Consider the following 10,203-nt stretch of genomic DNA (forward strand, 5'->3'; position numbering starts at 1 on the left):
TTAAATATTAAAATTCTAAAATCTGTTTGGTAAATTAAGAGAGCACGATATTGAACTTAAAAGGTTGAAAGAAGAAGATGATAGATGAATAAAAAGAAATATTATTTTTAAATCTAAGGTTGTCAATAGCAAAAGCGTCAAAGATGATGATGATTCTGATTGCGCAGATCTAGACCAATTGATAAAAATGCTCACAAAGTTCATGAAGAATAAAGGAAAATACAAAGATTGCAAAACGAAGAATCAAGGATCCTCCTTAAAATTTAGGTGTTATGGTTCTGGATAATTAGGACATATCAAAGCAAATTGTCTAAGTAAAGAAAGAAAATTCTCCAAAATAAAGGAGTGTGAAAAGTATAATTCAAGCTCTTCATCAAGCTCTATATCAACCATTAACGACTTTAATGAGCAAACAAATATTTGTTTAATGGAGGACGATATAGTTGGAAGCCAAGTGATACGCTGTCGTTAAAGCTATCAAATTAATACTACTTTTCAGGGCAACTTCAGTATTGCCAAGTAGTATTCAAGAAAGTAGATATGGTTAAAGTAACCCTGAGTCGTCTTCAATTAATATGAAATTGCTTTTCAATATTTGACTCTTATGAATTCTATGCAATGATCAAGAATAAAAGTGAGAAATTATGCTAATGAAGTTAATGTTCAGAGAATGATTGAAGAACAAATAGGAAACTTAGAAATAATTATGATGAAATAGTATAATTCCACTGGTTTTCCAAGATATTCATCATCGGTTATCCACAGATTATTGTTCAATTGATTATCTCGAGTTTCAAATTAATTAAAATATATTCTTAATTAACTTGAGGGTGACCATACAATTAACCAAAGTAGATTCGCAATCAAATGCAAGACCTTCCTAGATTATTCACAATGAATTCAACCAAAGTACATTAATCAAATCCTATTGTGTTTAATCATGTATATTGTTAAATCTCCTAACCAAGTTAAAATCTAATTAATCAAAGTAAATTCTCAATTAATTATAGCTCAAATTCTTACCACCAATCAAAGTACATTCTCAATTAGTAGCAAAAACTTATTTAATCTTATGAAAGTTCCTAAATTCAATCAAAGTAAATTCTTAATCAAACCTAGAAACCCTTGAACTCACATGATTAATATGCATGTAGATTCAAACACCTTATGATTCAAAAATCATTGATTTTAATCTGATTGAGAGATGAAAGACATAAAAGATGAATAACTCAAATCAATAATCAAAAGAAAAAATTCATTAATTCAAATTAACCTCAGAATCCATAATGAAGTTTAAGTGGAATAGCCCTAGAAGCTTAACCCTCCATGAATGGAGTGGAATACATGATAAAATAAAATGAGAGCAGTGGTGGATGCTTGCTTCCAACGAAGGAGTCTAAGTGAATGAATGAGTTATGATTTATGCCTCCTCTAGGTCTCTTTATACAGGTTTGATTGGGCTTGGACTCTGAATCTTCTATTGATAAAATCTTTTATCTTTTATCTAATATCTTGTAAATATTCAACAAATTTAATCATTTTTTGAGAATATTTGATAATATCTTCTCTAGATTCAAAAAGATTTGGCAAATATTATCTTTTGATGTTTATTGATATAGTTAAATAAGATAATTATTTAACAATATCAAATAAAATATCTTATGATATATTTTCTCCAAATTATCTTTTAAAATATCTAACAGATTTAAACTTGCGCAAAATTACATTTTAACCCTTTTTATTTTATTCAAAATTCAGAAATTTCCTCTAATTGTACTTTAGCCTTTTCTTTCTTTTCAAAATTGCATATGAGCCCTGCGTTGACCAGATTGGACCAACTTTAATCAGAGTTTATCATCCATTGAGGGTTTATTTTGTTTATTGGACATTTAAATCTAACCCTTTTATTCAATCAAACGTTAACTTCAGCTGCATCAATAAACGTTACAACATACAAGAATAATTTATGCACTAAAAATCACTTTTTATGTCTCTTTAGTTGTCAAACCTAATAAATCCAATTGTTACAAATTCACTTTAAATCAATCATTTAAGCACAAGAATCTCATCAAAATTTTAAATCTTAAAGAATAACTACGGGCATAAATATGCACTTATCACCAAGTACCTTTAGCGATTATGATAATTCTGATGATATAGATCTTGATGAAGATGAATTACATGATACATTTAAGGAATTATAGCTAGAACACTAGTGCAAAAACAGCGTATAACGTCACGCGTTCAACGTCTAACCACTCAATAGCCAACGTTAAAAATGACCGGTGGCAATTTTGTAAATAAATGCAATTATTAAACGTCGTTTAGAATTATAATTCGACGTAAAAGATATAAACGTCGAATGCCTCAGCGTTAGACGTCAAAAGGTTAGTGAACTCAATAAAAATTTAAGTGGGAGATTGAAAATTCATTCACTTTATCTTAGCGCGCGAAACCCCCTTCTCTGCTCAAACTTTTCTCGAACGAAGTTTGACGACCATCACATGTAATTTTTCTTTCATTTGATACAAATGCATGTTAATTAACTACTTTAGGTATGATTTTCGTTTGTTTTCACCGATTATTTTCGTATTCTTGTCCTTCATAGGCGCATTCTGCTTTCTCTCTCACTAGTGGCAACACTTTATTTCGATGAACTCACCTTTTGAAGGTTAGTTTTCGTTTTCATTTTGAAGAACTTATTTGTTGAACTTGTTTATTGTTTTTTTGTTGAACTTGTTTGCTGTTGTTGTTTGGTTGAACTTGTTTGTTGTTGTTGTTTGATTGAACTTGTTTGATTGAACTTGTTTGATTGAACTTGTTTGTTGTTTGTTACTGTTATTTATTGTTGATCCTATATTACCATTCATAGTTTTGCTTTTTCAGGTCTCGTAGAGTTGTGAATAAGGATTACAATTAACTTAAAAAAATAAAATAAAAATTGATTGACGTCATATATTGACAAAATCCGACGTTAAATTAACGTCAAATTTTTTAAATTCGACGTCTATTTAACGTCTCCCGATATGATGTCGTTCTCGAATTCGACGTGAAAGACCAAAAATATTCGACGTTGTACACTGTTTTTGTGCTAGTGGAATCAACAAGACTAGATCTTGCTTATAAGAAATTAAAAATTGATTTTAAAGAATTCAAATCAAACTTTGAAAATATGCTTGAAGAAAATGAAAATTTGAAAACTAAAATTTCCTATTTAGACAAGGAAACTTTGTTAGTAATGATAAATGTACACCTTGCATAAATTTGAAAAAATTACAAGAAACAACCAAAGGAGAATGTGGTAAAAGCTCTATAGAAAAGAAAAAGGTTGCTAAAAATATGTATGTTCCTCAATATAAAAATAGAACTAAAAGAACTCGTAGAGTTTGAGTAGAAGAAAGAACTACTTATAGGAACCCAAATGTTGTTACTTGTTTCTATTGCATGAAAAATAGTCATACATCAAATAAATGTAGAATAAAATATTATGGTGTTCCAAATGGATTATATGCATGGATTCCTATTATAAACTAACATGTCTCTAACTTTAATGGATCCAAATAAGTTTTTTGTGTACCAAAATATTATCTTTCTATTTTGCAGGTTATTTCAAAATTAAGGAAGAAGCTTTTGGGTTTGCACCAAAACTTGGTAAAATATGGTTTGTCAAATTAAGGAGGAGCTTTTAACATTAAAAGAAAAATTTAATAATTATTTTTTTAAACTACTCTTTCTTCCTTAAGGTTTTAAATTTTAGGGAAATTTAAGTTTGTTTAAGTTACTCACTAAGGGAAGTACTTCTTTACAATCTTTTTATTTATTTGTTATGGTTTCTAAATTTCTTGTATTTACTATATTTTAAATTATGTCTCTTGTTTCCTTTTAAAAATTATGATAACTATTATTTATTTGTTTTGTCTTATTTTCTTAACGCTTATATTCAAGGGAAGTTTTATATTAATGGGATAAATTATTTAATCATACATAACTCTTTTTAATAATGATCAAAAAGGGGGAGAAAAATGTTTAAAGGCTTAATCTTATTTATCTCTTCTCTACTAATATCTTTTCTTTAAGTTATATATGAATTATAGATTAGTACAGGTTACAAAAGGCCTTAAACCAAAGGAGTTTTTCATCATCATAACAAAAAGGGGAGATTGTTAGCATAAAGATGAAGTATAGATATTTTGATGATGTCCAAACTCAAGTCTCAAGTGTTCAAGTTGCAAGAAGACCTTCATGAAGACTTGTTTTATATTAAAGCTTTTGTAATTAAGTAGCTTTATGTATAGGGTGTTATTTATCCTTGATTACATATATTGTGTGTTTAAAAGTTTTCTAAAAACTCATTTTGCCTTGGAGTAATTGATTAACAACTTATGATAATCAATTATACATAATCGATTATGACTTACCACAATCGATTATCACATGCAATTATGAGAAATTTCAAGCATATTTTTTATCATTGTGCATTCATTAAATCCATAATCGATTACCTCATTTAGATAATCGATTATCACGCGAGAAAACTGACAACATATTTTTTGAGGTGTCCTTGAATGAGGTCTTTATAAAGATGTTTTAGACTCTCATTCTAACACACAGAACTGAACTTGAAAAGTAAAGTGTGATATAGGGTTTGTGTAACCCTTCTGCGGTGACTTTGAGAACTTGATGTTGGCCTAGAACGAGAACTTTCACTAAGAGTGTGATTGAGTGTTGTTGTTATTATTGAGTGAAGTCTATCACCCTTTGTGAAGATTCAAAGGAAGTGTTCATCCTTTGTGAAACATTCGAAGGAGGTGTTCATCCCTTGTGGTTTTCAGGAGAAGTGAGTATCATCTCTTGGGGTAACGTTATGTGGTTATATAGGGTACATTATGTGGTTATTCAAGACACGTTATGTGGCTAGTTCTTATAGTAATTTTGTACAACATAAAATTAGTCATGTTCATTTGAAGCAACCTCCACGTTCAAGATTGGAGCGACTTCTCGGACAGAAGTGGCCGCGGAATGGAGATCACGGATGAAGTTGGCGACACTTGCACGGTGTTTGTGAAAATGTGTTGCAGTGTTTGGATGTGTGTGAAGTGAGTTTCTAACTCATACGACCTTCCAACGAGGAAGGGAGCTAGAGGATAGAGTTGTTAAACTAGCACAAGATTGAACTCGAGAGTAAGAATGGCTGGATTCATTGCAGCAACATTTCTTTACATCACTCAAGTTGGTTTTTACAAAGGATGAAGCTCTCTTTTATAGGAGAAGAGAAGCTCGGCTATCAATCTACTTGCAACATTTTCAACGTGTATGAAGCTCCAATGGAGGTGTGCAGAAGAATGCACACGGCTGGCTTGCATGTTTCACGTGGGAAACACTAAAAACGTGGCTGGTTGCATGTCTCACGTGGGCAATCTTGCTGGCTGCATATTTCACATGGAAAATGTTGAAATCGTGCTTCAAAGAAGCTACACGGCTGGCTGGACAATACATCTTCTTTGCCTCCTTGCTTGGCAACTCTCCTAGGAACTTTCCACTCTTTATTAGTGTCCTACAAAACAATGTAAATGGATTTAGTTAAAGAGAATATATCTAAGACTTAGATAAGGAAAGAGCTTTAGCAATCTTTATTCTACTCCCTTTCTTTAGTCTTAGTTTTAGTTGATACTTCTTTGGATGGGAAGTCCCTAAAGGGGTTGCCATCATTCCCTCCCTCTTTAAAAACGATTTGTCCTCAAATCGGGAAGAAAGAAAGAAGCACAACTTTGGTTTTTATTTTCCTCATGGATCAAAAATATATCTACAATACACATGAAATATATTTGCAATTAATATCGATCCAAGAAATAATTTTTCTATAAAAACAAGAGAATAAGGACTTCTTATATTTTGTTTTATAGTCTTGGAAAAATTTAGAAGTCCATATTCACAAGTTTTTTTGTACTTTTGTCTTGAGTTACTTGTTTTCGCAAGGGTAAAATTAACTCAAGAGTCGAATTGCCGTAATTTGAAAAAGATTGAACAGAATATGGAATGGCAATGGATTTAAAAGAAAAATTTATAGTTGAAGATTGCACAATGAATTGAAATGAAGTAAAGAATGAGAAACCTTTCTCTTTAGGTTCCATGGTTATGGTAAGAGTAGGAGTTGCCTTCAATAGCAATAACTCCTTCTCTTTATTTTCCTCTTCTTTCTTCTTTTCTTCCTCTCTTTTCTTTTCCTCTTCTCTTCTCTCTCTTTCTTGTCTCTCTTTTTCCTTTCGCTCTTCTTCTTTCTCTCTTTTTTCTTCTTATCTTCTTCTCTTCTCTCTCTTTCTTCTCTTTCTCTTCTCTTCGTCTTGTCTTATTTCCTCTTGTTGTCTCTCAACATCTCTTTGTAGTCTCTTAACCTTCAACTCTAGTTTCTTAGCTTTTAACTCCTTAAGCCTAATTTCAAATTCTAGTTCTCTAAGAAGGAACCCATTGTCGTTTAAGCTTTCAAGAAATTTTTTTCCTTATTCAATGTAATCTCTCAAGAATTTGAGGTTTCTCTAAGGCACAAACTCCTTTCTCATGCAAGATTTTAATTCATACCAATCACGAATGGGGGACTTTCTTCCTATCCTAACATGATATTGTCTTTCATCCCACCACTCTCTTGCATGCACTTCAAATCTAGATGTGTAAAGACTAAGGACATAAGATGTACTATTGCTAGAAGGGAAATAGGATTCAGGTTTACTTTTTCTAGCAATGAATGGATGCATGTCATCAATATCTCTTTCCCAAGCTAGGTATGTTAATGCATCAATATCCTTACCAAAGAATGGAATATTTGCCCTAGCTTGTTTATACAACTCATCCTCAATCTGATCAAATTCATGAAAGGAACAAGTCCTTCTTCTAGCTTCATCAAGTTTTCTTTTAATTTCTTTGAAACTAATGGATTGATCAAAACTAGAAGACCGAGAGGACCTATATGAAGAAGAAGACCTATAGGAATCATAACAAGACATCAAACTCTTTAGATTTTGGTGAAGGATTTCTAGACATATTCTAGAGGTAAAAGAAACCAAATAGCTCCCAGGAAGGAGAGGTGTGTCACAATGGACAAGCTTAAGAACCTTGTCCTTCCTTAGCCAAAGTTTCTTTGGTTGTTTCTTACCTTAGTGTATAGGTAGAAATCTTTCAAAAACTTTTTGGAATGCAAGAATGAAATGCACCTAGAAACCAAATGAAGGTTTACGTATATGAAACGCGCTCCTAAGTACCAGGAAGACTTAAAACATAAAAGTCAACAAGCAATGTAAAGTAAAACAAATGGAAATGAATGAGACACGACCTAAGTGAAAGTGCAAGTGACACTTGGAGCCCCTTGACACACTTTCACACTAAGATGCGTAGACTAGACTATTACAATGTTCAATGGTGCTCTTGGAATTGCTTGAAAAGCATTTTCCCAAGTCACTTAAGCTGTGAAAATAAAGGAAAATATGAAACACAAATGTTCCGTGATATAGCACAAAAGTACAATTAAAAGTGTTTACAAATGAACAACCAAGTGTGGCTGTTGTTTCAGATTGCTGGACTGTCAAAAATTGTGTGTTTTTGCTGCTGACATGATGCTGGAACAACAAGGATAGAGTGCACTTGGAGTCCAAACTTGTAGCCAATTTAACAAGTCTTCCACTCCCTAATATGCTACCCCTTTGGAGCAAGCTATCTGGAGTTGAGAATCTACACCACGATTTCACACATCCATAGAAATCAGCAAAACCGTGAGCATCACAACATTTTACTACAAAGGATTTTAGATTACAAACCACTTGACAGCACAATGGAAAGACAAATAAAGTTGATTTCTAATGAATTTTGGGCTGGAAAAAGAGATGGCACACAAAAGAAACCTAAGAGAAGGTCTAGAACAGATCACAAAAAGCAATAAAAAACTCAAAAACAGATTGTAAACTGTGTGCATTGTAAGTGTTTGATGGAAATTCCAAACTGTTTGACAAAATGCCACAAAGAGATGTAGAATTTGGGTTTTTCTAGTTTTGACCTTTCAAAACTGGATTGTAGGGATTACTTGCTTTTTCTGATTGTGTTAAACTTGTTTAAGCAATTGAAATTAATTGGAAACGAAATCCCCAGCTTTTGCCAATCTAAATTGCAAATTGAAAATTTTGAAATGTGGAAATCAACAAAGAAAGGCAAACTGCACAAAAAATGTGGCTGGAAAAATGAAACAACCGTATCCAAAATGAGTTTCAGTGATGCAAATGATCAAATGACACTTCAAAGAAGTTTGTATCATCAAATGGAATATGTTCAAACACTTAAACAGCAAAGCCAAAGGCCATAGCAGAATTTCACTGGTTCACTTCCAAAATTGAAAAAATTTTGATGGATTAATGTGTGATTCTGCATAAACACGTTTGGAAACAAAATTTGATGTTTGGAGCAACTTTGTATCAATGATTTGAAGGTGTGCAAACAATCAAACAACAAATAAAGGGACCACAACAGAAAATCAATGGTCCATTTGCCAAATTTAAGCAAATTAAATGGTTTGGATAGTGATTTTGCACATCAGCTCAAATTTGACCAAATGAACAGTGCACACAAGTTTAAAATGGTAAAATAAACTTGCTCAAATGGTAAGAATGCACCAAAACAGTCAAATTCATCAAAACACAGTTGCAATGGCTAAAAGTGCAGAAAAATGCACTAAAACTATTGCAGAATTGAGAAAGCAGTGGATTCAAAGCTGGATAGCTCAATTAAAGACTCAAGAATGCCTAAACACTAGATCTAATTGCAGAGAATCAGCTAGCAGAATTTTTATGCCTATGAACAAGCAATGATAGCAAGTACGGTGCACACACTTGATTGAAAACTGTGACAGTATTAGAATCCAGATTTTAAATCAACTCAAATACTGATTTTACAATTCTGAGAATTTTAGGAGTTGGAATCACTTGAGACTTATTTAAAATCAGTAAGCAAGCTTGCACAAAACTTAAGAAGCACAAAAATCTGGACAAAACAGCTTATACAAAAAGCACCAGAATATGACTGTTTGTGGAGTGTTTGAAATCAGAGTATGATGAACTCAGCCACTCGTTTTGCTTTTCTTTCATGCATATGATTTGCAATTACTTTAGACACAGTTGAAATCATTAGAAAAACTTGCTCGAAGCTTAAAACAACAGAAATTTGGATGAAATCAGATTAACAGTGTATCAAAATCGAAAATACAGTTTCTGTAGAATTTGAATTGGAAAAATTAGTGTGCAATGGTGTAAGCTCAAATGATCAAATTTGGACATGGTGCCATTGCTTTTCATGATCAACATATAGCTAGCAACATACTGGACTCAAACAAAATAGAAAGAAATCACGGCTGAACAGAATTAAACATTGTGACAGAGGTAAAACTGCAAAAACATTTGCACATTACCGAGCCACAACTGGAACAATGATTAAGCTGAATGGAAACGAAACTTAAAGAAGATGCACCGATTAAAATGATTGACAAAGAGTAAGGAACAGTGAACGAAAACAATTATTCACTCAAACATAAAATCAAATCACAGAATATCAGAAAAACAAATCAAACAGTTGGTGACAGAGAACAGCACAACACGGACAAAACTGGAAATTAAAGGAAAGAGCAACTTAGCTCTTGAGGCACAGGGTGGACGCTAGGCTCTGGATGCCAAATGATGGAAGCAGCCTCCATGTTCAAGATTGGAGCGACTTCTTGAACTAGAAGTGGCAGCAGAATGGAGATCACAGATGAAGTTGGCAGTGCTTGCAAGGTGTTTATGAAAATGCATTGCAGTGTTTGGATGTGTGTGAAGTGAGTTTCTAACTCAAACGACCTTCCAACGAGGAAGGGAGCTAGAGGATAGAGTTGCTAAACTAGCACAAGATTGAACTCGAGAGTAAGAATGATTGGATTCATTGCAGCAACATTTCTTTACATCACTCAAGTTGGTTTTTACAAAGGATGAAGCTCTCTTTTATAGGAGAAGAGAATGTCGGCTATCAATCTACTTGTAACATTTTAACCGTGTATGAAGCTCCAATGGAGGTGTGCAGAAGAAGCCACACGGCTGGCTTGCATGCTTCACGTGGGAAACACTAAAAATGTGGCTGGTTGCATGTTTCACGTGGGCAATCTTGTTGGCTGCATATTTCACATGGAAAATGTTGAAA

At 32.9% G+C, this 10,203-nt stretch overlaps 1 long non-coding RNA gene across 1 annotated transcript; it reads right to left on the reverse strand.

Moving 5' to 3' along the window:
* Positions 1-5,182: 5,182 nt before the first annotated feature.
* Positions 5,183-9,982, reverse strand: LOC148197691 (uncharacterized). The gene is made up of 2 exons (XR_015786602.1): positions 6,113-9,982; positions 5,183-5,554 (listed from the first exon to the last, which is right to left on the reverse strand). It is a non-coding gene; the product is annotated as an uncharacterized LOC148197691 (long non-coding RNA).
* Positions 9,983-10,203: the final 221 nt, after the last annotated feature.

Source organism: Vigna umbellata, chromosome 5 (assembly GCF_029865625.1).
Source record: "Vigna umbellata cultivar VRB3 chromosome 5, Vumbellata_1.0, whole genome shotgun sequence".
Lineage (NCBI taxonomy): Eukaryota > Viridiplantae > Streptophyta > Magnoliopsida > Fabales > Fabaceae > Vigna > Vigna umbellata.